Below are 25,262 nucleotides of genomic sequence, written 5' to 3'. Positions count from 1 at the left end.
CTGCAATACCATCTAGGACTGCTGGTAGCCCACTAAACCTTAGCTGTAAGTTTAATCATCCTCCTGTGCTTTTTACCTGCAGCATGCAAGTGATGTGCTCTCCCAGTAGCTTAGCTGAGTGTTAGCATGTGTAGTCATAGACAACTGAAAGCTGAAGTGTCAGCAGTGACTAACAGAGGCGAGCTGTTCTCAGATGTGAGTAACCAGTGCTGGAGCCACTGGTGCTCAGGCTGGGTGATCGCATGGCTCCATAGAAAGTGGAAATGGTGATGATGAACTTCTGGGTGTGTGCGGCCAGGTTTGTAGGAAGGGCGTGCAGAGGTGGAATAGCAATTAGCTGGGGTTGAAGGGTGACTCTTACCATTGTGCAGTGATGCAGTAATTGCTCTGGGTCTGCTTTCTTTTATGTTGTTTTGAATATGCATCATGCAAACACTGCTTCTTGGAGCCCTTCTGCTCTGGGTGGTGCCATCTTCCATACCAAGGGAGGAAGACTGCTCTCCAAGGGAACAAGAAGTCACAAATAGCATCAGGACCTCTAAATCTCAGCATTTGTGGTTCGCTTTCTGTCGCACTGAACCATAATCCCATCTGGTCTCACTTAGTTGCATCTCAATGCTGCTGTCCATCAGCTCCCGCAGAAGCATTATCTGTCTGTTGGTGTGTGTGTAATCACCCCTGTGTGCAAGAGAACAGCCAACAGATCTGTAGGGCTGGAAGGAGAGCAAAAGTTCAATGACTTTACAGCTGAATACATTAAAAAAAGAAAAAGAAAAAACAAATTCATAATGCACGATGTAAGAAGTTCTACTGAACTTCCATACAGTATAGGAAGAGAACTGCCTAAATTATTGTTAGCATCCTACCTGTCAGAGTCAGCATGTGCAGACACGAAGGCAGCTTCACTAGAGGAACAAGCTGCAAGGTAGCACAGTACTGTTAGCTTCCGTGCAGGAAAACACCCACTCAGTATCCAACCAGCAAACATCGAGGAGGACCAGTAATCCTCTTTCTGCACCCCCTGGGGAGCCTGGCCAGCCTGTCCCCGGTCTGAGGGTTTGATTGTAGAATAAAATCATTAAGTTTGCCACCTCTTCGCAACTTTTCTCTACTTCTTCCACCTTTTTGAACACTTCCCCAAATTTCTCCACATTTTCCTTATTTTCCTACCTTTTCCCATGTTTTTCCATGCTTTCTAAGTTTTTCTATCATTTCCTTTCCCTTGCTATCTCATTTTCTCCAGTGCTATCCCAACTTTACCCTTGCTTTCCCAGTTTCCCCCCCCCTTCCCCTTTTTTTTCACTCCATCCCAACTTTTGTCCTGCTTTTGCTTCCTTTTCCCTTGCTTTCTCACCTTTTTCTTTCCCGGGTTTTCCTAATTTTTCTCATCCTTTCCCAAATTTTTCTTTGCTTTCCCAACCTTTCCCATTTCTTCCTTTGCTTTCCCAACTTTTACCAGTTTTTCCCATGTTTTTCCAACACCTCCCAACTTTTCCCATGCTGTCCCATCTTTTTCCATTTGTTCCGACTTTCTCCCAGTTTTTTAGAATCATAGAATCCTTAGAGTTAGAAAGGAAGATTTGGAAAATTAGTCCACTAAGATACTTAGTCTGACCATCAGCCCGCTGACGATGATTGATGGATAATCTTGATTGGAAAAAGCTGTTTCCACTTGACGTATTCCACATGGTTTGCAGTCATGCACATCACTGGGCAGACAGGGAGAAGGACAGGAAGACTCTGTTATATTTCTGTAATCATAAATTATGCCATATGTTACCTGGAGTTCAGTCTCTAAATTCTGCATTGACCCCAGTAGCATCTGGCTGTAATTAAGCTGCCTGCAGAGCAGGTCTGCCCGATGGTTGCACATCAGGGCCTGACTGAGTGTGGTGGCAGAGGAAAGGGGTCAGGCAACTGAGGACCTCAACAGGTCGCTTGTGTACAGATGAGTTGCTGCCACGATTTAATTAGGCCGTGGGAAGCATGCTGAAGTGATACATAACAAGTGCACAGGATAGGAGTGGCTTGCAATAATCTGCAGGGAAGCTGCTGCTGTTGGCATGTGCCAGCAGGGAGAGGTGGGGACTCCTGGGCTTGGCCCTATGGACTTGCAGAGGCAATCCCTGTGCATTGCAGATGATGTACTGCAGGGACAAAGGCTATGTTGGTCCCCTTGAAAGCGTATGCGGCCTTCATAAACCTTGAGATGTGCTTATGTTAAGTCATAACTTTCCTGTGCCCAGCAAAATTGAGGTTGTTGTGAAAGCAGTGTGCAATAAGTGTTCTGCTCTAAGGTCCTCCTAGAGAGATTTTCACATTAAGGAAAGATACTGTGTTTCCCTCAACAAGAACCAAAAATGACTACTTCATATTATTTGACAAGCATTCCTTGTCCCTTTGAAGTTCTTTCTCTCCTCAGATAAAAGGCCCACGTGACCGTGTGCTCGAGCTTCTCCCAGTTAATATCCCCGCATTAACAGGAAAAGGGAACAATAGGGAGCAGATGACTTTTGATAACGTTCCCAGTGATCTGGTCTGCTACTGAGTGATGCTGAGACAAGTGCAGAAACGTTTTTATCTTTGATCTTGATGAGATAATTGACTCTCAGCATCCTTTAGCAGTGCTCAGCTGTCAATCGAAAAGCTCATTGCTGTTTTGGTCCAGTGCTTTTGGTGAAGGGATGGAGGAGTTTGTTCCTGCACTCTGGCCTGGTGATAGTGTGAAGAGACTCCAGAGACTTGTATCCCAGGGTCAGCAATATGGGGTGAAAGTTTTGTGGTTTTGGGGCCAGATAATGAAGTCAGGACACTTGTACCACTGGTAACTATGTCCTGTAGCCTGTAACTGCAGCAGGTATTGTGGCTTTTGTGCTTTTTTACATTCCAGAATTTGGCAGGAGAGCAAGGCTGGGTCCTCTCCAGCATCCCACAGCTCTTCCCTATAAGAGGAATTTCCAGATGATTCTCATTTTATATGAGAAGGCAATTCTGTCTAAGAGACAGAATGAAAATATCTTAAAATAGCCTCTGCTTGCCTGTGTGCTGCATTACCCAGCCTAGGAGGCTTTCCAGAAATAACAGAAAGGATGTAAGCGAGGAAGTCAGGGCTCAGCAGTGAAGCAGGAGGTGTGTGTGCTGCTCAGGCTCTAATGCTGCATCTCTGCTGCTGCTGCTGTGCTACAGAGCGCTGAGGGGCTGCAGGGCCCATGGGTACCAAAGATCAGGGGAAACTCTTTGAATGTGGATTGTACAAAAACATATTCTAAATCATGTTTACTGCATTTAAGCCTTCTGTCATCATAAGAACAATGTAAACAGCCAAGTCTGCAAGTCGGGGTGAGTGTGAGAGTTGGAAATGTATTTTCTTTCATTATCTCATGCAATCCGTTTGGACCAGGAGGAAGTGTTAAGCAGACAGATTGTTTTTCCTCTAGGAGTAATTAAATATCTTCCCTAACAGGGTTCTGAGTGAACTATTGATCATGTTTGTAATTTCTCCTCCTCATATAATTACACCCTTAATTCTGGTGGCCTGAACAAGAGGAGCTAAAATTGTATAATTGAAGCACAATATTAGAAGAGAGCTGTGCAACTGATCCAAAATAGCACAAAGTTGTGCTCTTTTTTGAGCATGCTCTGCTCACATGCACCCTGTAGGCTTTCATTCTTTGCAGAGGAATGAAGATGACTGCAGGGCAGGAAAAATGGTAGTATGTATTGAAAGGAAGTGCCAAAGCTGTCCCACTAAGAGCTAACCATGCTAGGTAAGCTCCTGAACTAATGCCATTTGATATACTTCTGTTTTAAGTGGATTTTTCTCCCACTTTACCTCGTAGCAAAGTTTGGTCAATAAACAGTGGAAATCTAATCATCTAGGTCAGAAATAGTTGCACTTTGTAGGCACTCTCATAAATAACCATGTAGAGTGGTGCACGGTAGGACAATTAAGTATTTATCAAAAGGATGCAGCTGTTGTGCTGGTTTGAATTACAAAAAGATGCAATGTGTTCTACCAAAAGGGAAAAAAACAACAATGTTCTGGGTGGAGTGCAGTGATCTGTATTTCGTAATTAAAAAACAGCTTAAAGGAGTTCAAAAGGAAGTTTCCCTCATTTTTAAGCTCAGATTCTCAAAGGCCTTCAGGCAGCCTGTGGGATCAATCTGTAATCTCCCATTCCTGTTCCCTCTCGTGTGACTAATTTATCCAGCTCACAACAACCTGATGAAGGAGTGGGAATGGAACCGATGTCTTTACACAAATAAGGCACAACCTGGACCAGGTTATTCCCTGCTGATGAGAATGTAAAGTCATTTCCTGTTGGTGTGTAGCTCACTGGATGCTTTGCTACATTATATGGGGAATCTATCAGATGGGAAGTATGACTGCACCGACAAGACAAGCCTGTGGACATGCTTGGTGAAGGCAGTGGGTGACTCTGGATGGGTTTCACTCCAGAGCTGCAGTTCATTTGTTCTTGGTTTGTGTTTTAGTACACGACATGAATTCATTTTCCATGTGTAAGGGAAACTGTCGATCACAGCCTGAACCTCTGATTAACCATCTGAGGCAAGTGTCAGGTCAGCTGTGGGAGCACAGGTGAAGGTAATTCAGCTGTGCTCCTGGAAGGGGTGGAGCTTGGCTCCACCTCTCCTACATTTCATTTAAGGGCTGACCACCACTATGGTAGCATCTCTTTCTGGAGATTGCTCCTTTGTGGAGTTCTTGTGGCCTCTATGTTTTCCATCTTGTCTGAAGGCCTCATAGTTGGTGAGTTTTTCTTATAGATAACCTCTGACTATTTATTTGCAACTCTTCTTGTGCTATTCTAGCTGTATGTTATGATTCTTGCATTATTCCAACTGTACACCATGGTACCATTTGCTGATGAGTGGTTGTCCCTGAAGCCCTTCCCTTGGGAGTGCTGCTCACAGCAGTACTGCCTTTTGAACTGCCTTCCTGGAAAGGGCTCTGATCCACTCCTGCCTTCATCCCTATTCCTTCAAAATGATTTTGGCAAAGGGACAGGTCCCAGGCAGCCTTATTAGCACAATTAACAGCCTTTTCCTCAATTTTAAAGCCTCTAGCAGGCACTTTTTAATTATTATTATTACTTCTTAAGTCAGTACAAAATATTTCTTTCTTTACACGAAGAAGTGCCTTCATCTATTTGACGGGTACACTTGCTTAGCACACAGTACTGCTGTGTCCAGGAACATTTGCTGCTGATTAAAGGGGTACAGCTCAGTTTGCAAAGCAAAGTGTCAAGCACAAACATATTTCTCCTGTTTGCCTTCTGGTCTCTCTTCCCAGCTTAGAGTTTTCCAGGTGCTAAATGGTCTTCACTCAGAGAAAAGACCATCTGTGTTTTGTTGATGCTCGGACAAACAAAACTTCGCAGAGGAGGCTTATTGCTCTCTTTCTCCTTTCCTGCCTCTGTGCTCAGAGTGGCTGTGCTGGAGGAAGGCTTGGTGCCAAACCAACTGGCAGAGGCTGCTGGACCTTGGAAAACCAAGAGCTGCTCTCCATTCCCTCCATCCTGTAGGGTAAGTCAGATTGTTTGCTGTATGACTTTCAGCCTGTCAACTACTTGTCCTGCTGATGGTCAAGGACAAACATGTTGCTTTGCGTGATGCTTTGGCTCTTAAGTCAAAGTGGCCACTTCCCAACCAGTGCAGCCAGTGAGGCTTCACTGCTTAAAGTAGATCTGAGGGATGGAGGGAAATAAGGTACCAATAAGGAGAATGTTCTGAATGCCTTTGCTAATGCAGCTTGAGGGGGCACTGTAAGACACCAGGTAATGTGATTGCAGATGCAGTTTTGATCATTTTGTGCAGTGTGGCCCTCCAAACCTGCACATAAGTCCTTTGCTGGCTGCGGCTGTTTGTAGCAACTTGAGGATTTCCCTTAAAACTTACCAGTACTCATTTGTCGACTTGAGAAGGGAATGATGACCTCCAGAGTTGGTACTGGGTAATTGTTAACTCTGTGAAATGGATTGCCAAGGCAAAAGTGTCCGTATTCTGTGCTTCAGCACTTATTCAGCCTGCCTCACAAAGGAGAGTGCTGATATTTCTTGGCTGCAGACCTGGTCTAATGCTCTGACGCCTCCTCTTAAACAGGAATGCTTCTGAAGGCTGCCAGGCTGCCCCCAAAAGGAGCAGTATGCCCCGGTGTTGTCATAGCTCCAGTTCACTGGGATGTCATCTTGGCTCTTGCAACAAGCAAAAGTGATTTGCAATTTCCAAAACACTTGGGCAGATTTCCTTCATCCTGGTGGGGGTGCACCAAGGAGGTCCCTGCGAAGAGCTGGTGGCTGTGGTGCATCTCAAGGCATGGGTGGTGCAGCTGATCTCTTTAGAAGTGTATGTACTTTAATTCTAAATCACCCCGATTCCTTGTGCAGTGTGATAGTTGTTTTCAGAAACTTGCTTTATCTACTGCAGAAAACTTGCTATTAATTTTATAGAGGCAGAGGATTTAATAAATTAAAGGAGATGAGAATGAAGAGGCAAGCCCAACCTTTAGCCAAAGCATGAAGGAATCATGAGAATGCTGAACATACTTTTTTCCCCTTTGTAATGAATGTACAATATTTTTCTTCATTACTAGCTGTTGTCTTTGCAAGTGAAAATATAGGCTTGTGACCCAAGGCCACAGAAATGTGGGAATACTAGTACATAAAACCATTTGTACTGAAATGGTCCCTAAGATAAATAATGTTCTTAGCAGCAGTAGGAGAGTGATGGTTTGTTATCAGTCCTTGTGGTTTAGCCTGTACAGTACACTGACTGTGGGCTAAGGGCTTGCTGGGCGCTCCCTGCCATCCCAGTGTGGCAGGAATAGATCAAAAGAGTTGCTGTTTCACATTTAAGTCCATGGGTCACGAAAGAGGGGCTGAAAATCAGCACATTCATACCGCTGCCAATCTCTGCAACTCAGTCAGCTTGAGGATGGTTTGGGCATCAAAGGAGCACTGCTGTGTCCCAGCACTTCTGTCTCCCTGATCCGGGGGAGTTGATACACTTTAAAGTGTGTGTATGTACAGTTTCAAGAGTTCTATAGTGTCCTTGCTCATAACCCACCGGTGGAAAACTTGGTAGAGGCCAAACTGATGTTCTAGGGCAAAAACTGAGTGACCTGGGGCTTTGCTTGCAGACAGTCTTGCATGGCTATTTGGAGCTGATGAAACAACCAGCTCAACAGTTTTACACATCTGAATGCTGTAAAACTAACATTTAACGAAGCGTAACATGGATAACAGTAAATTCTGTGCAGCGGCTTGCTTGTATTGATTACAAGGTTCAAAGATTTTTAGTGTGGACCTGTTAAGCATCTGCAGTGCTGAGGCTGGAATGAGGCTTGGCAAATGATAACAAGGTTGCTAAGATGATGTTCTTTCTGCTTTTATGTCATCTGCTGCTTTGGAGAGTCAGTCAAGAGGCCTGGGAATGGGTTGGTGGTGCGGGAGATGCTCCCAGCTCTGTTTTATCTGAGTGCAAGCCCACGGTGTGGCTGCATCATGCTTTAGAGTCATAGAACTGCTCAGGTTGGAAAAGACTTTGAAGATCATCAAGTCCAACCAACTGCCCATGGCAGTGTACAGGGCCACACAAGATGGGCCTACCTGCAAATAGAGCAGGCAAGGGTATAGTTTGGCATGCTGAAAGCTGGCTCCTGGCTTCAGCCTGATCCCTTGGTGAGAGCTGAATAATTCGTGCCTGCTCAGGGATGCCGGCAGCTGTTTCTCTGCCATGTGATGTACGCTATGCATCCTCTCCTGCCCAGCAATGGAGTAGAAATGGGAAGATGTATGCTCAGGCAGATGATGTTGCGGAAAGAAAATCAATACAGATCAAGTGAAGAGTTTTAATCTTGCCTCGTGATAACTCTGTGTCTGTCCTTCCCCTGTATATGCGTTATGTCAGCAAACACTGCTTGCTTGCAAGTCAAAATCCCATGCAATAGGAGAGGTATAAATATGAGTACATGCATCATGCTGTTTAACCCCCACAGCCCCTGCTCCTCTCATTGGCCTGATGGCAGCTGTGCCCCAAACTGTATGCAGAGGGCTTTCATTTCATAAAACAGCAGCTACTTCTCCTGCATATGTTCTGACAATAGCAATTAAGAACATTGCAGCGCACCAGGGAACTGCTAAATATAGTGTGGCCTGAAGTTATAATTAGATTTCCTGATTTGTTTTTTCCTTATTATTTTTTTCTTTTTGGTGGTTGGGATTTGCTCTTTCTCCACCTCTGTATGGTGTGGGAGATCTTAAAGGTCAGGTGAGCCCTGGAGTCCTCTGTACAAGGCTGTGCTTTGGGAAACTCTTCTCCTTCAGGAAACACAGGAAGAGGCAGAGCTTTAATTCTTGGATGTCTCGATTCATAGAATCATGAATGGTCTGGGTTGAAAAGGCCCACAATGATCATCCAGTTCCAACCCCCTGCTGTGCGCAGGGTCACCAACCAGCAGCCCAGGCTGTCCAGAGCTACATCCAGCCTGGCCTTGAATGCCTGCAGGGATGGGGCATCCACAGCCTCCTTGGATGACCAGTTCCAGCATCACCACCCTCTGATTCAAGGCGACTTGAACTCCTTGCTGCAATATGCAGCCGTAAAACGTGCAATAACTTGTTATTTATTTTACGGAGACTGAATGACGGATGGAGCTCTCTCCTTTTCAGTGGTACCCAGGCACTTATGGATGGACTGGCACTTTGCTTAGCAGCTGATGCTTTTAAAGATTTGACATCTTGTTTGTATTACCTAAATAGATACGTGCTGTTTCCGGGAGCTGTTGCTACTGCCGGGCTTTTAAGACCATCTTTGTATACAGTTTCATTTTTAGTATGGGAGAAGTCACGGCGTTTTGCTAACTCAGAATACCTGACACTGACAACAAAACCCAAATTTCATTAAATAAAAAGACTGTCAGCACTGTACAGGCTGATTATAAATAGTGCCTCCCATCAATACCTGATGGTGTATGGATCCTAATGAAACTCCCTGTAGCCAAATGTGTATTTTAAGAAGGCTTTTGACCTTGGGCATCCCTCCTGCTGGGGATGCTCTGCTGTGTCAGTGGTTCAGAATCAATAACCTCCAGCACCGTCCTGTGCTGCTGCTGCGTTGAAGGGTGATATTGTACGATGTGACGATATTCTGCTGACAAATGGCTCGATACCGATATCCCTGCGGAGAAGGATGGGCAGGGTTATGTGGTGACTCTTAAAATTCACCGATAATGAATGGGGGGGAAAAAACTGCTGGGGATGCCATTCTGCCCACTTAGCACTGGGACCTGCTGCCCTTGTACCAACCTTAATCACTGCTGTCCGCAGGTGCCTGAGCTAAGTGGGTAAAATGGCATTGTCTGCTATGTTTTCCAAATTTCAGAAGGCTGTTAGAGCTGTGGAATTCATTGTGTGCTCTCCTCCTGCTTTTAATCATTTCAGCAGCCTGTGTTTGTGGAAGTGCTTTGCGTCTGGATGGTACTCAAAGTAGTACTGTTGTTCAAAAGTCATGTTAGGGCTGGCTGGGTGTTGTATACTGTTGTCTGTTGACTGACTGGAGCTGGGCACCAGGGAGAATCATAGAACCATTGAATCCTTAGAGCTGGAAGGGATCTTTAAAGGCCATCTAGCTCAACTTCCTGCAATTCACAGGGACGCCACAGCTAGATCAGGTTGCCCAGAGCCTGATCCAGCCTGGCCTTGAAAGTCTCTGGGGATGGGGCATCAACCACATCAGTAGGTAACCTGTTCCAGTGCCTCACCACCCTCACTGTGAAAGATTTTTCCCTTATATCACAGAAGAAGAGTTGTTTGGTTCAGGAGCAGCACTCGGTTCATGGGAGGGGATTGGTAGACAGGACTGGTAGATGGGAGGGTTGGTTCACTGATTTGCAAAGGACCTTTTTTGGTCTTTAAATATTTGTTACTCCAGACCAACCAAGATACTACTCGTGGAGTAGCTTCAGCACCCATCGTTGTTTTGAGCTAGTTGTGATATTTGTGGCCTAGACTGAACACGGACTTTCAGGGTTCCTCGTATTGGATCTAGGTTGCCTATCAAATCTAACTGAGCTCTGAATCACAGAATCGCAGGGGTTGGAAGGGACCTCAGGAGATTATCAAGTCCAACCCCTCTGCTAAAGCAGATACCCTACAATAGGTCACACAGGTAGGTATCCAGATGGGTCTTGAATATCTCCATAGAAGGAGACTCCACCACCTCTCTGGGCAGCCTGTTCCAGTGCTCCATCACCCTCACCATAAATAAGTTCTTCATGTTTAGATGGAACTTCTTCATACATGGAAAACCACATGTTTCTTTCTTACATTTGAAGAGGTGAGACATAAGCTTTCTGTGAATTAGTCTGACAAATCTAATCATGCTAAACAGCCGCTCTGTAGCTCAGTTTAAAATTAATTGCCATTCAGAATAATACTGGGCCTTTTTATTTTTCTTATGGTGGGCATGTGGCTCCAGACATCAACCGGTGTGAGCCAACCTTTGGTTGGTTGCAAACTGCAGTAGGAGGATTGAGTGCAAGTGTATGAATAGATGTGCAATAGCAAATGTCCAAAAAAAATGTTAAAATAACACCATTTTAAACATTTCATGTACCAAAGGGCTCAGCTTGATTCCTCATAATGTAGAATGTGATTAATTTAAATGAGAGAGAACAGTCATGCAGGCAGACAGGCTTAACAACTAAAGAGCAGGGCGCATAAAATGTGCACTGCCTCACCAAGGTATTGTTGTCATCTGGCATTTTTGCAAACTCCCATGGAATTTATTTTGCATTAACTTCTGTTAGTGATGATGGAGCTGCTGAATTATTGCCTCGTTGTCTTGAAGCCTGAACTAATTCCCCATGTAGGTTTTTTGGAAGCATCCTTTGCGCAGTTCTGAGCTATGCACATTATTAAGAGCATTGCACATAGGAAGGGTTGTTCCAGCAGCACAGGCAGTAAAGTAGACAGTAAACGGCACTCCTGCATCACTGGGGGGTATGTTCTCAATCACAAGCAAAGACAGTGGACTTCTAGTATATCTTAGCAGTTTATTTCCTGTTTCAGTCCCTTGGATGTTGCCTGGGCAGTGTGTTTTATAGATATATAAACACTGGACCTTGTTGCCTGAAAGGAACCTCCTTGAGCTGCTTTTAGACGGGGAGTAGATGCTGATGAGCTGTCCTCTGCTAGAGGCTGAGTCTCCAAAAAGGATACACCCAAACTCTGCCTGTGTATGAGTGTCTGTACAGGAGTCTGGGTGCGCTGGTCTTTCAAAGTACACTCTTTACGAATGAGGAAGAATCAGGTCTCTTTTGCTTCCATGTGTGCATCTCTACCTGTAATTCCTTGCATCAGTGAGCATGTTTTTGGCATCTCTCTGTTAATTGTTCTGGATCTGCCTGTGTATTTCCCAGGACTTGGGTATGCAATCGCTGCCCCTTCAGTTTGATATGAAGTGCATTGCTATGCCAATGTAACAAGCCACAAGCACAGTCTGTGTAAAACAACTGCCTCTCTGCAACCTGAACACCAGATGTTGCTGGGGAAATATCCCAAAGGGAGATCCCCTGAGTAAATCCTAGGGAGGTGACTTTCTTCAATGAGCTGCCACGTTGTTTGTGCGTCTGCCCATCCCATAATGTGTGCAGAGCACCTCCCATTGCTCCACCTGAAATGTCTGTAAACTCATTCAGCAGAAAACGCTTCCTTTCCCTTGCTCAATGAAGAAACCCTTTTTTTTTGCTCTCCAGCTTCTAAAGTCATCCTTTCACAGGAGACTGCAACCTGTGACATGACTGCTACCCTTAAAGAAAGCAGGCAGAAAAAAAACCCAAAAAAAACAGAAAAGCTGCTAAAAGATAAATGACAGAGTCAGCCTTATACCCTGCTCTTGCAATTTATTTGAAGAAAATGTTCAGAGAGTGCGAAGCTAGGACATCTGTTTCATGCTATTCCCAAAGTAACCTGCTTATTCAGCTGCAGACATCCTCACCTGCTCTTCTAATGAGCTTGGATCTCTCAAAATTCCCTTTTCACCCATTTGAACCTGGACAGAGCTAACTGAAGCAAAGGGACACAACCCAAAATGTAGCACAGGGTGACAACTCTGCACCCAGGCTGCTGGAGCCTCTTTAGCTACTGGAGTTACACAGAATCACACAGAGTCACAGAATTATCAAGGTTGGAAAAGACCTGGAAGATCATCCAGTCCAACCATCACCAATACTTCCCAGTTAAATCATATCCCATAACTCCCAGCTCACTACAACCTCCCTTCAGGAAGTTATAGAGAGCAATAACATCTCCCCTGAGCTTCCTCTTCTCCAGGCTGAATAATCCCAGCTCCTCGTAATGCCTGTGCTCCAGACCCCTCACCAGCTTCATCGCCCTCCTCTGAACATGTTCCAGGGCCTCAATGTCTTTCTTGCAGTGAGGGGCCCAAAACTCAACACAATACTCGAGGTGCAGCCTCACCAGTGCTGAGTACAGGGGGACAATTGCCTCCTTGTTCCTGCTAGTATTGGGCATTGCTGTGAATAGACCTAACGTAGGATGTTGTCTGTGAAACTGGAACAAGCTTGGAGCTGACAGCAGCCTGGGCTCTGGACATCAGAGCAGGTTTTTTTTTCAGCCTGATCCATTTCTAATGCACCACTGGTGTCTGACATTTACAATTGGCTGCTTATGCAAACTAAGGAGTAGCAGAAAGAAACTGATCTTTTTTCACTCTCTCTCTGTGCTTTTAATTTCATAAAGTAAATATCACAAATATATGCTTTGCAGGTGCTTTTTAGCACAGTAAGCACAATGCAGTTGAAATCTTTGGCCAAGGCTGCAGAGTCATTGTATTTCAAAGTTCACATGACTTTGGTGAAAACTCTGGACCCAGTGCTTGCAACCTGCAGAGACGCCAGTAGCAGTGGAAAAAGTGCTCCACAAATGGTGCAGTCATTTGCTCAGACAGCTTTCTTTGTACCATGCAGAGAGGGAGAGGAGATGTCCTTGAAACTGTTCAGATCCTGGTCCAGCCCCTCAGTCTGATGGTGTTTTTGACAATAAGGTGAAGCAAAGGCACAGGTTGCCGGGAGAGGTGGTGAATGCCCCAACCCTGCAGACATTCCAGCTCAGACTGGATGGGGCTCTGAGCACTGATGGAGCTGTAGGTGTCCTTGTTCAGTGCAGAGGGGTTGAACCAGGTGGCCTTTAAGGATCCTTTTCAATTGCAATGATCCTGTGGTGTCTGTGGCAATGTGGTGCTCATGCTCCTTTGAAAACTGGTGGTTGACAAATGTGTTCTATTGTACTTGGATACTTGGAGCTGGTAACTTGTGATCCATAGAGCAGCAGAGTAAATGGGTGGCAGGTCAGAAAAAAAGAAAATGTCCTTGTAGACTCTCAGGGATAGATTGGACAGAAACCTCCCTGAGGGCTTTTCTGTGTGCCCATCCTTGCACCACGATATCTTTTCTCCTTGAACAGCTAGATACGTGTTTTCAAATCTGCATTCTCTCATTCGAGCATAAGGACCTTTGGTGTTTCTCTTGTGCTAAAAACTGCAGTTAATTTGCCGTTTACTTTGTGGCCTTTTACCAGCTGCTGTTTCCAGGGCTACTGTTGACAGGAAGGATGTATCTCCAGCGGATTTCCAGGAGGTCTCAGTGCGAGATCCTTAGGATGTGAGCATCGACTCATGGAAATAAGCAATGAATTGAAATTCCTGTTGTTGGCACCTTGCAGTAAATATTCTGAAGTTACAGAACGCAATAAACATGTCCTGCACCTTTCAATTGTATTTTCTGCAGCAAATGGTGACTTCTGCCTTGAGAATCATAGGAATGCAGATGTGTAAGGAGGAATAGGCATCCCCAGTGCGAATCCTGGGTCTGGATTCAGGATGATGGAGCAGAATGCTGTTGTAGCATTTTGCGGTCATGCATATGACTTTTGTAGTGTAAAGGTGAGCTGATGTAGACACTGAGAAATGGGGCAGCTGTATCTGACAGCTCTGAAGCTGCTGTCAGCAATCACAGGCCAAAAAGAGTATCTCTGGAATAGTGAAAATGGCTTCTCAGTGTCATCTGAAATATCACCGGATGCTATGGAGATAGATTGATCTTCCTAATCCAGTAACCTTCCTGGTTTTGTTATCCTGAGCAAACATTCTTTTTCCATACTGATATTTAATTTTCTTTGATGATAGTTTCTCAGCGGGTCAGGCAAATACCAACAGCGCTTTTTGTGCCAGCACAGCCCTGGCTGTTGGGCTGGGGAGAGCTGTAGGGTGATGCACAATACCCTGGTTGATGGCTGGAGGCTCTGAAGCTTCTCAGCACCTCTCTTGTTCCCCTGCTCCTGCCAAGCACTCTGCATCACACCAGTGGCACACTGTCTCATGCCAAAAGCATACAGTGAGGCTGTTAAGTGTGTGGTCAGCTGTGATGTGAAGTCTGATGACTCCTGAAGAGATGATTACCAGTAAGCTTTTATAAGCATTTATACAATGGGATTCTATGCAATAGGGATCCTTTTTTTTCTGCATGTTGGATCAAGCTAGATGAAATGCAGCATTGGGAAATTTATTAAGGATGTAATGTTCTTAATGCAGTCAGCATATAATGAAAGAATCTGCATGTAAACATTTCATTGAAGACCACCATGAGAATGTGTTTTCATAACAGTACAAGGTTTTGCAGTCTCCCAGGAGAAGATTCCTTCTTGGGAAAAACCTTCTGAGAGCCTTTCTGTGTGCACATCCTTTACACCATGTATTCTTTTCTCCTTGCACAACCAGATAGATGTTTTCAGATGTGGGTCCTCTCATTCCAAAGATCTCTGTTGTGAGCTCCCACAAGCAGCAGAACCACAGATGGAGCAGTGCTGGATGGAATGGGGGCAGGCAGCTGTCTTATCTACAGGAAAACTGTTGGCAGTTGTTGTGGAGCAGCCAGGTTTTGTCTCACTGCAGCTTCTCCATTCCTAGAAGAGTGTTCCGTGGTAATTGGTTCTGCTGGCTTTGGCTAAACACCTGGTGACGGGATGCTTGCTGGAGCAGACAGCAGGTGGCTGTTGGCATGGTACTCCCCAGCTCCTGGTATACTCAATTTTCAGTAAGTTTTGATGTCTTTACCGACATCACGCACATCCAGTCAGTGCACAAAGTGTAGTACATAGCTAACTGCACTTTCCCAATGCCCAGTGTTGCCATTTCTGATTTTTCAAGTTGACCTGTCTGCAGAATTGTGTATGTTTGTTGTCTCTCTGTAATAGAGGTGGGTATTTCCTGATAAGAAGAAGTGGCAATAATAGCTGGAAACTGTTCCATGGCAGAGAAAAACTGAATCCTCCCTGTAAGAACGCCTTTGCTCTTTGTAGCCAGTTGCACCTATCAGTAACTTAGTTATGCGCTGATTTCTATAGGTGGTATTTAGCATGTTAACACCCCCCCTCCCCCCAAAAAAAATAAAATAATAATCCTAAAGAGGAAAGCTGGGAGGATAGTGGGAAAAATCAGTGCATAGAAGCCAGTCTTCATCAGGAAAGGACAAAGCATAAACACTTGTCTTAAACCCAGACATGGTCACTGCTGTCTGGGACTATTGAGGCATGCTTATGGGCCATCTCAACACAGGAGGTATTTGTCACTGCTCTGTGTGTTGTACCTCTTCTTGGCAAGGTGGGCACCTTTCACAACCACTGCTGTACTTCCCCCTCCACTGAGAAAAAGCCATGCATACACAGCAGGTGCTGAGGACCAGCAGATCATGAGCTGAGCTTCTAAATAACTGGACACTCCTGATTTAGAAATAATAGAGGAATCTTCAGAATAATTCAATTACTGCTGAGGTTAATGGTGGCCCTGGGATTTGTTCCCTGGCGTTGCTTGCAAATCTTGCCTGAAAATCTGATGATAATAATAGTGTGTAGCTGTGTGATCTCATATGCTGATAGCTGCAGGCTCACAGCATGTGGGACAGGTTGGTACCCCGCACTGCACAGCTGATCCCCACCACAAGCAAGCCTAGTGCAGACAATGCAGAGGACCAGCTTATTCCTATTAACCATGAAACGTACTGTGAAGTACCTTAGCCTCCCTGCATGAATTCTGACCCATTTAATTCCCTGCCTCCACCACTCTCAGTAAAACAACGGATAACTCTTGTTATCACTATCTCAACTTGTCCATGCTCTGTCTTGGCTCTCGCCTTTTTGTAGGTAGAGGACAGTTCTTGATACCTCAGCAGCTTCTTTGCAGGTACCGCTGTTGTGTATGCATTGTGATGACAGGCTTTAATGGGCTGATTTCAATCCCGTAATACTCATGTTAGTAACGATAACTTTGAAGAAACCCATTAAAACTCTGTAATGGTAATTTAAAAGAAAGGTCAGATTTGCCGTTCCCCATTCAATCATGATCAAGTTAGGAACTTGCTAGATACATTAAGCAATGCTGTCATCTCTGTGCATCTCACAGAATTGAAATGTGGCTTCAATATCCTTCAGAGCAGAAGTAATACTTGCATTGGAATGCCCTTCTAGTTCAGGCAGCTGCTTTCAGCAGAGGCAAGGTTTTGCTGTTTTTAAACTGCACCCAGACTATTCTGTGGGAGTCTGCCAATAGACAGCAACCAGTAATCTATATAAAAGTTACACAAAATCCTTTCATGACAGGGACGTTATTAAAGCTGCAAAGTCAGATGCTTGGAAGCGAAGGAACGCCAGCATCAGAATTTCCTGGGTGACCTCAGTTTGTTCTCTCCTTTTACTGTGCACATCTGTAGCAATGCAGGTTATAATTGCAGACTCAGAAGTTGCTGTTTTTTTACGCTGTCTCCCTGTGTTTGGTACCTGAAACACCCCTGGGGCTTTGTGGTGCTCAGCTCTGGGACCGTTAGCTGTGGTCATGTTGTCAACTAAGCAAATCATAGAATCACCAAGGTTGGCAAAGACCTCTAAGATCATCCAGTCTAATCATCTACCCGCTAAACCACATCTCTTAGTACAACATCTGTATATAGTAAGGTAATAAATAACATAGTTTATGTAATACAATAAAACTGGATGTTTTTGGCCCCAGAAGGAGATGCCTTAGGGTTTCTTGTCTCCTGTGTGTCTAGAGGATGTCCCTGCAGGTTGTGGTCATACAAGGCTCAGCCACCCAAAGCAGAGAGATCAGGGCTTACAGGTGCCCTGCTGGTCCTGTGGACGAGCAGTGTAACAGGGATGTTTAAACACAAGAAAACTTGGCTCCAGCAAATGAGCAGAAAAACAGCTGTTCAGTATTAACCCTTCATTTGCTATTATTCTATTATAGCATATCCATGGTTGTCTTTGCTTTGGTATGTTTTCACTGTAAATGCAGCAAAAGAAAAGTTTTATTCAGTGTGATTGTTTGATGAAGATGCTAGATGAAGTTTAAATTTATGGAACAAATGTCTTCATTTTGACATAAAAACTTCAATAGTTCTCCTTTTAAATCTAAGTTTTTGTTTAATATGTGAGCGTACTTGTGCTTCAGAAGTCAAAGGAAATCTTGGTATAGAGCCAGGGAGTCATAACAGACATTGAACCAAAATTAGACATGAAAGATTTCCTAGTCTTTCGTCTCTGGATCCTGAGAGAATGCTCCTTCTCTGCAAGTACATGGTGGAAAGGGAAACACAACCTCCTTGAAAAAGGCTTTGTTCTTCTGAGACAGAGAATAAAGTTTGAGCAGAACATTTTTAAGACATCCATCTGTCTTTCTCTGGTCACTTGGTGCCAACCCCCCATTTCTGCTCTGATTGGGGGTCACCTGGCAGTTAGTCATAAACGTCTGGCTACAGATAGCCCAACCCTCAGCACACCCAACTGTGGAAATTCACCCCAGGAAGATGCAAAGAAGAATAGCAACTTTCCTGGAGATAGGAGCAAGCTTCTTAGGGTTGTTCAGAGAACAAATGCCTCTAGTTTTATTCAGAGAGGCAAAACTTAAGCTGCAGGTTTGTATTTTCAGCCTTGTTTTTGTGTGTGTGATTAACAATGTGGGCCAGGGCTGTGCAGGTCAGGTGAAAACATGCATCTGATGCGGTGGAGAGAGCTGAGGTCACCATTCTCCTTTACTTCCTGCAGCTGTATGCTCATGTAGGGCTGCAATCTCGTGGGTCTCTATTTCAGATAGTAACCTCAAATAAAGAAGGACAGAACTGTATTGCTCATGCAGAGGTTTGCTTCTCCAAATGGCAGTTTCATTAAAAGCAATAGAAAAGCTCAAACACAGTGCAAGTCACATCAGCCTCATGATAGAAAGAGCGTTTAGGAAAGAGTTTAGGAGACAGATGTTTCAAATGCAACAAATTTGTGCAAGTCACCATTGCAGCTATGGAGCATCTTAATGCTCCTGTAGCAAAGATATCATTAATAATTATCATTATAAATGTTTACAAGCATTTAAGGTTCATTTTCTCTGGGTTGGGCTGGTTCACTTGCTTGTGATAGGCTACCTTGGTGCCATTTGGTTGGCATACTGTCTTGCCGCTTGCACTGAAATCTAAGTGTATATTTCTGCATTCCCTGAAATACAAGAATCTGCTTGCGTGGCCAGCAGGAATTCAACTTCCCAGCTCCTGCACTTTCTTTGAACTTTTGTTCATGGAGAGTAGCACATTGCACCAGTCTGCAGGGACTGTGTGCTGACTCTTAATTGTGCATTGTAATCAGCTGCTTGTTTGCAGCCCTCTGCAATGACTTAGCTTTGTCCTCCAGGCGAGGGCATGGTGAGAACCAACTCTGCAGGGCAAAGGCGCATATGAAGCCAAAGTACTGCTGGAAGGCTCTGCTTTGATGCTGTGATGGGGCTGTAACTTTATAAACTGCCTCCCAGCATATACCTCAGTTTGTGTTTTATAGCATATTGATTGGTAATGGAAACACCAAGGTGATGGCTGGGCTAGATGATCTTTGGGATCTTCTCCAACCTTAGTAATTTTATATCCTACATTCCTTTTGGAAGTTTCCTTTACCCAGGGCAAAACTGGGCCCAAAGTGCTGGGACACTATAAATTCTAATTCCCCTCTAAGGGTATACATGTTCCTGGATTAATCTGAAGTCAGGAGAAAGAGGTGCCACCTCATATCTTTCAGGTGCTTCGGGTTCACAGCAATGAGCTGTTGATATGCACCATACAGGGTTTACACTGGAAGAAGCAGGAGGAGAAATCTGCTTTGCCTAATCTGAGGTGAAGGAGTACCAAACTTGTTCTGCTCTCCCTGAAAAAGGAAGGATGAAGGATGAAAGCTGTTGCCTTTGTTTGGCTTTGCATTAGTAAAATCTGCTCCATAAAGAAATACGGGTGCTCAGAGTTGTGAGAAAACACCTTTCACCCAGCCAACACTGAAAGAGCACTGTTCAAGGGATGAAAAGCACTGTGAATTTGAGAGACATAACTTTATTTTTTGAAGGTCTCCGCTGCTGGGAGCACCAAAAATGTAAGCTTGGGAATGGAAAAATAAGTTCAAGGTTGAATGACAGTGGAACATGCTCAGAAATTAGTTGAATGAGATGTTCTGTGTTCACACTCTATAGCTGAGAAATGATGCTCTGGGAAGGGCTGGAGCAGATAAACTTAGTCCTCCAGCTGATGGAGGACAGGAGCCTACAGCTGAGAGGGCTCTCTGGGTCCTTCCAGAGCCCTTCCTGGAGCTTCAGCCTTTCACTCCAAAAGCAATCATTCCCTACCTTGAGGAAATCTCATGAAGTATAATCCGCATACATACAGCTGCTGCAACCCTGTCCAGGTTGAAATGTGTGCTAATATCTTTCAGGACACTTAAGTTGTGTGTTTTTCCTCAAGCCAAAACATCTTAAATTCTTGACAGCTTTTGGAAATAGAAGTATTGCATGTGGAGTAACAACCTTTGGTGGGGAAGTTGAAAAGTGAAATAGATATGAATTGTAGCTCAGTTCTTTTGCTTTTAAAAAGGTGAGACCTTAAATTTCTGAAGTGGCCACCTGGATGCTGGAAGTTGTAACATCCACAGCCTATTACAGCACGTTTCCTCCTTTATGTCCAATAAAACAGTATAGATGTTCTTGTCAATATGCTTCTGTTTGTTTGTTTTTCTGGTCCATGTCATGGGCAGGAATTGGAAGGAGCTTTAAAATCTGAGTTGTAGTGATGGCAAAACAGCTAAATGGTAAAAAGATGGTGTAATTACCCCAGCTCCGTTTATTGTGAGTTGCTGACTCCTTGCTGCAGAGCAGATGGACACAGACTTCAAAAGCAAATCTGTTTGTAACCCAGGCGGAGTTTTGCCAGCTGTAAATATGCTTCTTGTTCAGATGGTAAAATGGGCCAAGCTGTGAGAAGTGAGTGAGCCTGTGAATTATAATTCACCGTGCTCCGTACCTTGACACATTGATTTTAGCTGTGTGATAAATCAGTAATTTTGTTACCTACCATAGGGGAGAGCAATGTAACTTAGGGAGTATTGATGTTAATTCAATCTTCTTGAATTTAAGCATACATCTATATCCATCTATTTGTCCATCTATCTCTATACACTTGGATAGCTATACTTAATACTTACATTCAATAAACCAGTTCTTATAACTTAATACACTAAATGTAGAAATACATAGTAAATATTCAGTAGATAGTCAGTAGTAGTAAAATATTGGCTATGTTTGGTGTGCTACACTTCACCTTATTAACATGACTTTTAATTAAGTCTAGTGAAAATGCTATTTGTCTCCTTTAACAGTTCAGTAGAGAAGTAGGACGAATTCCAGCAATAATAATAATTGCACTTTAATCTCTTTAGGGAAAAGAAAAAGAAAAAAAAAAAAGATATACTTTCTAGTGGTGAACATTAAGGAAAATATCTTCTGTGAAGATTCGACATGGGGTTAAAAATTGGCTATTACTTTACTTCCAAATAAAGATGAAACGATGACAACAACAAAACTACGGTCCTGCATATGTGTACTGTACTTCACATGTGGGACTGAACCATTCTGGGCTATTCCCATACTTCAAATTAGATGTGTAGACTTTCTCATCAGTATCCTGAAACATAACAGAAAAGGAAAGTGAAGTTTCATAAAAATTGAACATATCTGTTGCTCCATCTTCCCTCCCACTTCAGTGCTCGATGTGCTGATTTGGCCATAAGCAAATAAGTAAACCAAATAAATTCCATTTCATAGATTAGATCCTCTTGAACTCCTAGTATCATTGTTTACATTTTGCCCTGTTTCACTCTTTTCTGTCATTCAGAAGTATCTCAGTCTAACCAGATTTGAGAACATCTCTCCCCAAAGCTTGAGCCTTGCTTGTATTTACCATTGGAAGATCAACCTTTACTCCCAGCCCTGAGCTCAGCACCAGGTATACAAGCTGGCCCCAGTGTGGTCTGGTGTCTCTACTTTGGACATAACTGCCAGTGTTAAGGGATTTCAGCTGCTTGGGAATAAATTCAGGTAAACAAAAAATACTGAAAGAAAAAAAACCTCACTGATATCAATGCCTGAGCTGAAAAAGCTGGGGCAATCTCCACCAGGGAGCAATCTCCAAAAGATGCTGCCTCAGTGGTGGTCAGCCCTTAAATGAGGTCTTAGAGGAGGTGGAGTCAAGCTCCACCCCTTCCAGGAGCACAGCTAGATTACTCTCACCTGTGCTCCCACAGCTGACCCAACACTTGCCTCAGCTGATTAATCAGAGGTTCAGGCTGTGATTTCCCATACACATTTCTATTCAAATGCTCAGGACAATCTGTGGAAATGCAGGTAATAATCATAGAATCATTTTCATATAGGTTGGAAAAGACCTTTAAGATCATCAAGTGCAACCATGCTATGTTTGCTGAAGAATGAATCACTTCATCAGGCGGATAAGGAGTGATAAAACTCCTGGATGCTGGATGTCCTACTGATGCATAACTTGCCTGAATGCCTGCAATCCAGTGAGGCACTTTGTGGGTCTGCATGGGGTACTTCTGGAGAGCAGCTTGGATACGGTAACCATGTGGAAGGCATCAAAAGGCTATTTCCCAAGTTCTAGGTATTGTCACTGGTGTAAAAAGGAATAGCTCTGCCAAGAGACTGAACTAGATGGCTTGCATCTAAAGCCGTTTGGCTGAGAGTCTTGACTTAAGATACATGAAATCTGGGCTTAGCCAATAGCTCTGTCTCTATTTCTGCTCAAGAAAATACATGACGTCGAGTAGAATATGGAGGATTAGTTCATTTAAATTTTATTTATTTTTTTTTCCAAATTCAGAGACCATGCCATCCTGGTCTGTGGATTTCTGCCACAACACATATTCATTGCTTTGGTCCAGACATTAAGAGTTAGGTGGCTATTTCTGTCCTTTCATTATTGACCGTTTGGAATTTGGTTTGGGCTCTGAGCAGGATTGCTGCATGTGCATCAGGTGAAGGGAAGAAACAGGTGCTTTTGGAGAGGGCCAGGCAGAGACAATATGTCATTTGCAAAATGGTGCGCTCCAGAACCATTCCCAAACTTCTTAGCACTGAAAACTGTTAATTCAAAGAAGCTCCTCTAGGGCCTTTCAGGAGTTCAGGGAATATTAGGCAAAGGAGCCTAAGTGCTTGAAGATGGATTCTTAACACGCTGGTGAAAGGAGACTGGACCAGATAAGGGTTGCTCCTCTGCCTCTGTTAGCTTCATGTCAGTGTCTGGCTTCCTCCAGTGTCCAATGGAGCCAGATGGATGTGGGCTGCAGAGCTCTTACCGCTCTGGTGTCAAGATAGTGTATTTTTTGGAGGCCTGCACTGAGCTAAAAAAGAGCTGTATGGGACTGGAAGGAACACTGATTTAGATTTTTAGGATTTGATGGCAAAAGAATTGTTTAAAATGTGGTATGACTTTTATAAACAACAACAACAACAAAAAAAAAGTGGCGGTGAAGCTGATGGATTGGAAGGATCCTCTGCTGAAGAATAGCCTTTATTAAAGAAAGTTGCTTTCTAGAGGAAGGCATAACTCTCAGAGCCAAAAACTGGCTCCTAGGTAGGCCCCAGCCTTGTACATAGGGCTTTCACCTCAGTTGTTCTGCAGGGGTACGGATTTTGTACGGAAACCAAATGGCTGTTTGTTTTTTCTCTTGGATAAGCCTCACAGAAACAAGAAAATACATACACACAGTGCTCTTGCCTTTTATGCTGGAGCTGCCCCACTGTGGATAAGCGGGTGCCAGCTGCCCAACTGTCCAGGAAGGAAGTGGATGATTGGAGTATGAGGGAAGTGCACTGAGTCTGCTCTTTTAAGTGTCCCACCAGTATAACCAACTGCCGGACAAAGTGACCTCTTCTCATACTCCTTTTCAAGGGCACTTGCTGCTCCTTAGAAGGGATCTGATTCTGATCCCAGCTGTTTTGCAGTGCTGCAGCCACTTTGGCCAAAGGCTTTGGCTGGTGGATCTACCACCATGGGCAGCCAGGGGAGCTTTGACCCTCTTTGTGACTCTATTGATTGTAGCCTGGCAAGAGATGTGAAAAATGTTCCAGCTTGGCCCTTTTCAGTAAATAGATTTTGTGTTCTTCCTAAGGAGCCAACTTCCCCAGCAAAGCTTTTGGCAGGGAGGGGGAACTACAGCTCACCATTACTAAGGAACTGATCTTGGTGTTTTTATTTTCAGTATCCCTGTTTCTTGCCCAATCATTTTAGGGCAAGCAACTTTTATTGCTATCCTGAGAGCAATTTTAGTCTTTCTCTATCAGAATTATGAGCTTATTGAACCAGCCTGACATCCGGCCTCTGCCATCACCTTGAGGCAAGTCTCACTGTGTGCCTGCGCCTCGGGTGGAGTCAGTGCCCTGTCCTCCTACATTGCTTTCCCTTGCAACGTTCTTTAAGATGCCTTTAGAGGAAGCCTGAGTAGAATGTTGGAGGTAATAAGGCTGTTCTTTTGTTGTGGTACTTGAGTGGTTAAGTACTGTGTTACTTAAATAGTCGAGTGGTGAGGCAGTGGCACGGCTGCCCAGGGAGGTGGTGGAGTCACTGTCCATGGAGGGGTTCAAGAACCGTGGGGATGTGGCACTGAGGGGCATCGTGGGGATGGATTGGGTGGTAGATCTGGTAGATCTTAGAGGTCTTGTCCAACCTTCTTTTTGATTCTGTGATTTCAAGCAACTGATACCAGTTAGCAATCATTGGATGCCAATATATTCTAAGGAGATGGTTAACAGGCTGGGCATAAACCGCTTGGAGGAGACAAAATCAATTGCACTGCACTCAGAAGGTTCCCAAAAGTCTGCAGGACCTGAAAGTGCACTAAGATAACATCAGCACTGTGAACCCAGAAGAGGAAGGAGCGTGGCACTTGGGGATGTAGCTCAGATTTTAAAATGCATCTGCGTGTCTGGGTAGTGCAGGCACCGCTCCGCAGGGAGCTACCAGGAAGGTTTGTTTGAAGTTGCACAGACTGGCATGGCTGTGTGCTGGGGACGGGCTCAAAGTACTGTGTCTTTGATGTCTTTCTGACTTGTGTTGTTATTGTGACTGCTGTTACTGCCAAGGCAAAATGTAGGGTATTGCGGTGGGATGAAGACACTGATCTGATTATAGTGACAGACTGTGAAAATAAACCCTTCCTTAAAAGCAGAGTTTTGACAGTTGATGTATTTTTTTAGTGCATTCTTGAAGCTTGGGATATTATGATCTTTTTTTTTCCCCAGTGTTGGAAGCGAAAGGTTACACACGTTATGCACATACAGCTATGCAAAATTAAGTCTAGTAATAAAGCAGTCAACAGTTTTGAGCCTAATAAATTTTAAAACCTCTTAAAAACCTATTGAGTTTCCTTTCATCTTTATGGTGATGGTCTCTGGTAGAAACTATGCTTCCTTGCACTACAGTGGGAGTGATAGCCTGTCTGGTGGGGAGGCAGAACAGGGAAACTGGGGATGTTCCAAAGACAGCATCAGCCTTACCAGCTGAGCTGTGCTTTGCCAGCAGCTAAATGAGGAAAGTCTGCTGGAGCCAGGAGGTATGGAAGCCTAATTTCTGATGGATTTATACTTCATAGCTAACTGTGGGCTTCAGCAAAGCCTCTCCTGCAGCAGAGCCACAGATAGGGCACAAAGCTTGTAAGAAACCCAGCTTGCAGTCACTGGAGAAGGAAAAAAAAAAGCTCATTCTGTATGTAATCAGTTCTGCTGGCGAGACAGTGAGGAGCTTTCCCCAGAACTGTCTGTGAAAATCTTTTATTTCCTTTTTTTTTTTTTTTTTTTTTTTT

General features: G+C 44.1%; 1 long non-coding RNA gene across 1 annotated transcript; it reads left to right on the top strand.

Annotated features, from left to right (window-relative positions):
* The first annotated feature begins 4,727 nt into the window (after window positions 1-4,727).
* LOC107310806 lies at window positions 4,728-8,456 on the top strand. Its single transcript, XR_001553735.1, has 3 exons — window positions 4,728-4,771; window positions 5,448-5,547; window positions 6,124-8,456. It is a non-coding gene; the product is annotated as an uncharacterized LOC107310806 (long non-coding RNA).
* Window positions 8,457-25,262: the final 16,806 nt, after the last annotated feature.

Source organism: Coturnix japonica, chromosome 3 (assembly GCF_001577835.2).
Source record: "Coturnix japonica isolate 7356 chromosome 3, Coturnix japonica 2.1, whole genome shotgun sequence".
In the NCBI taxonomy this organism is placed as follows: domain Eukaryota; kingdom Metazoa; phylum Chordata; class Aves; order Galliformes; family Phasianidae; genus Coturnix; species Coturnix japonica.
This window is presented reverse-complemented; position numbering and strand designations above follow the sequence as displayed.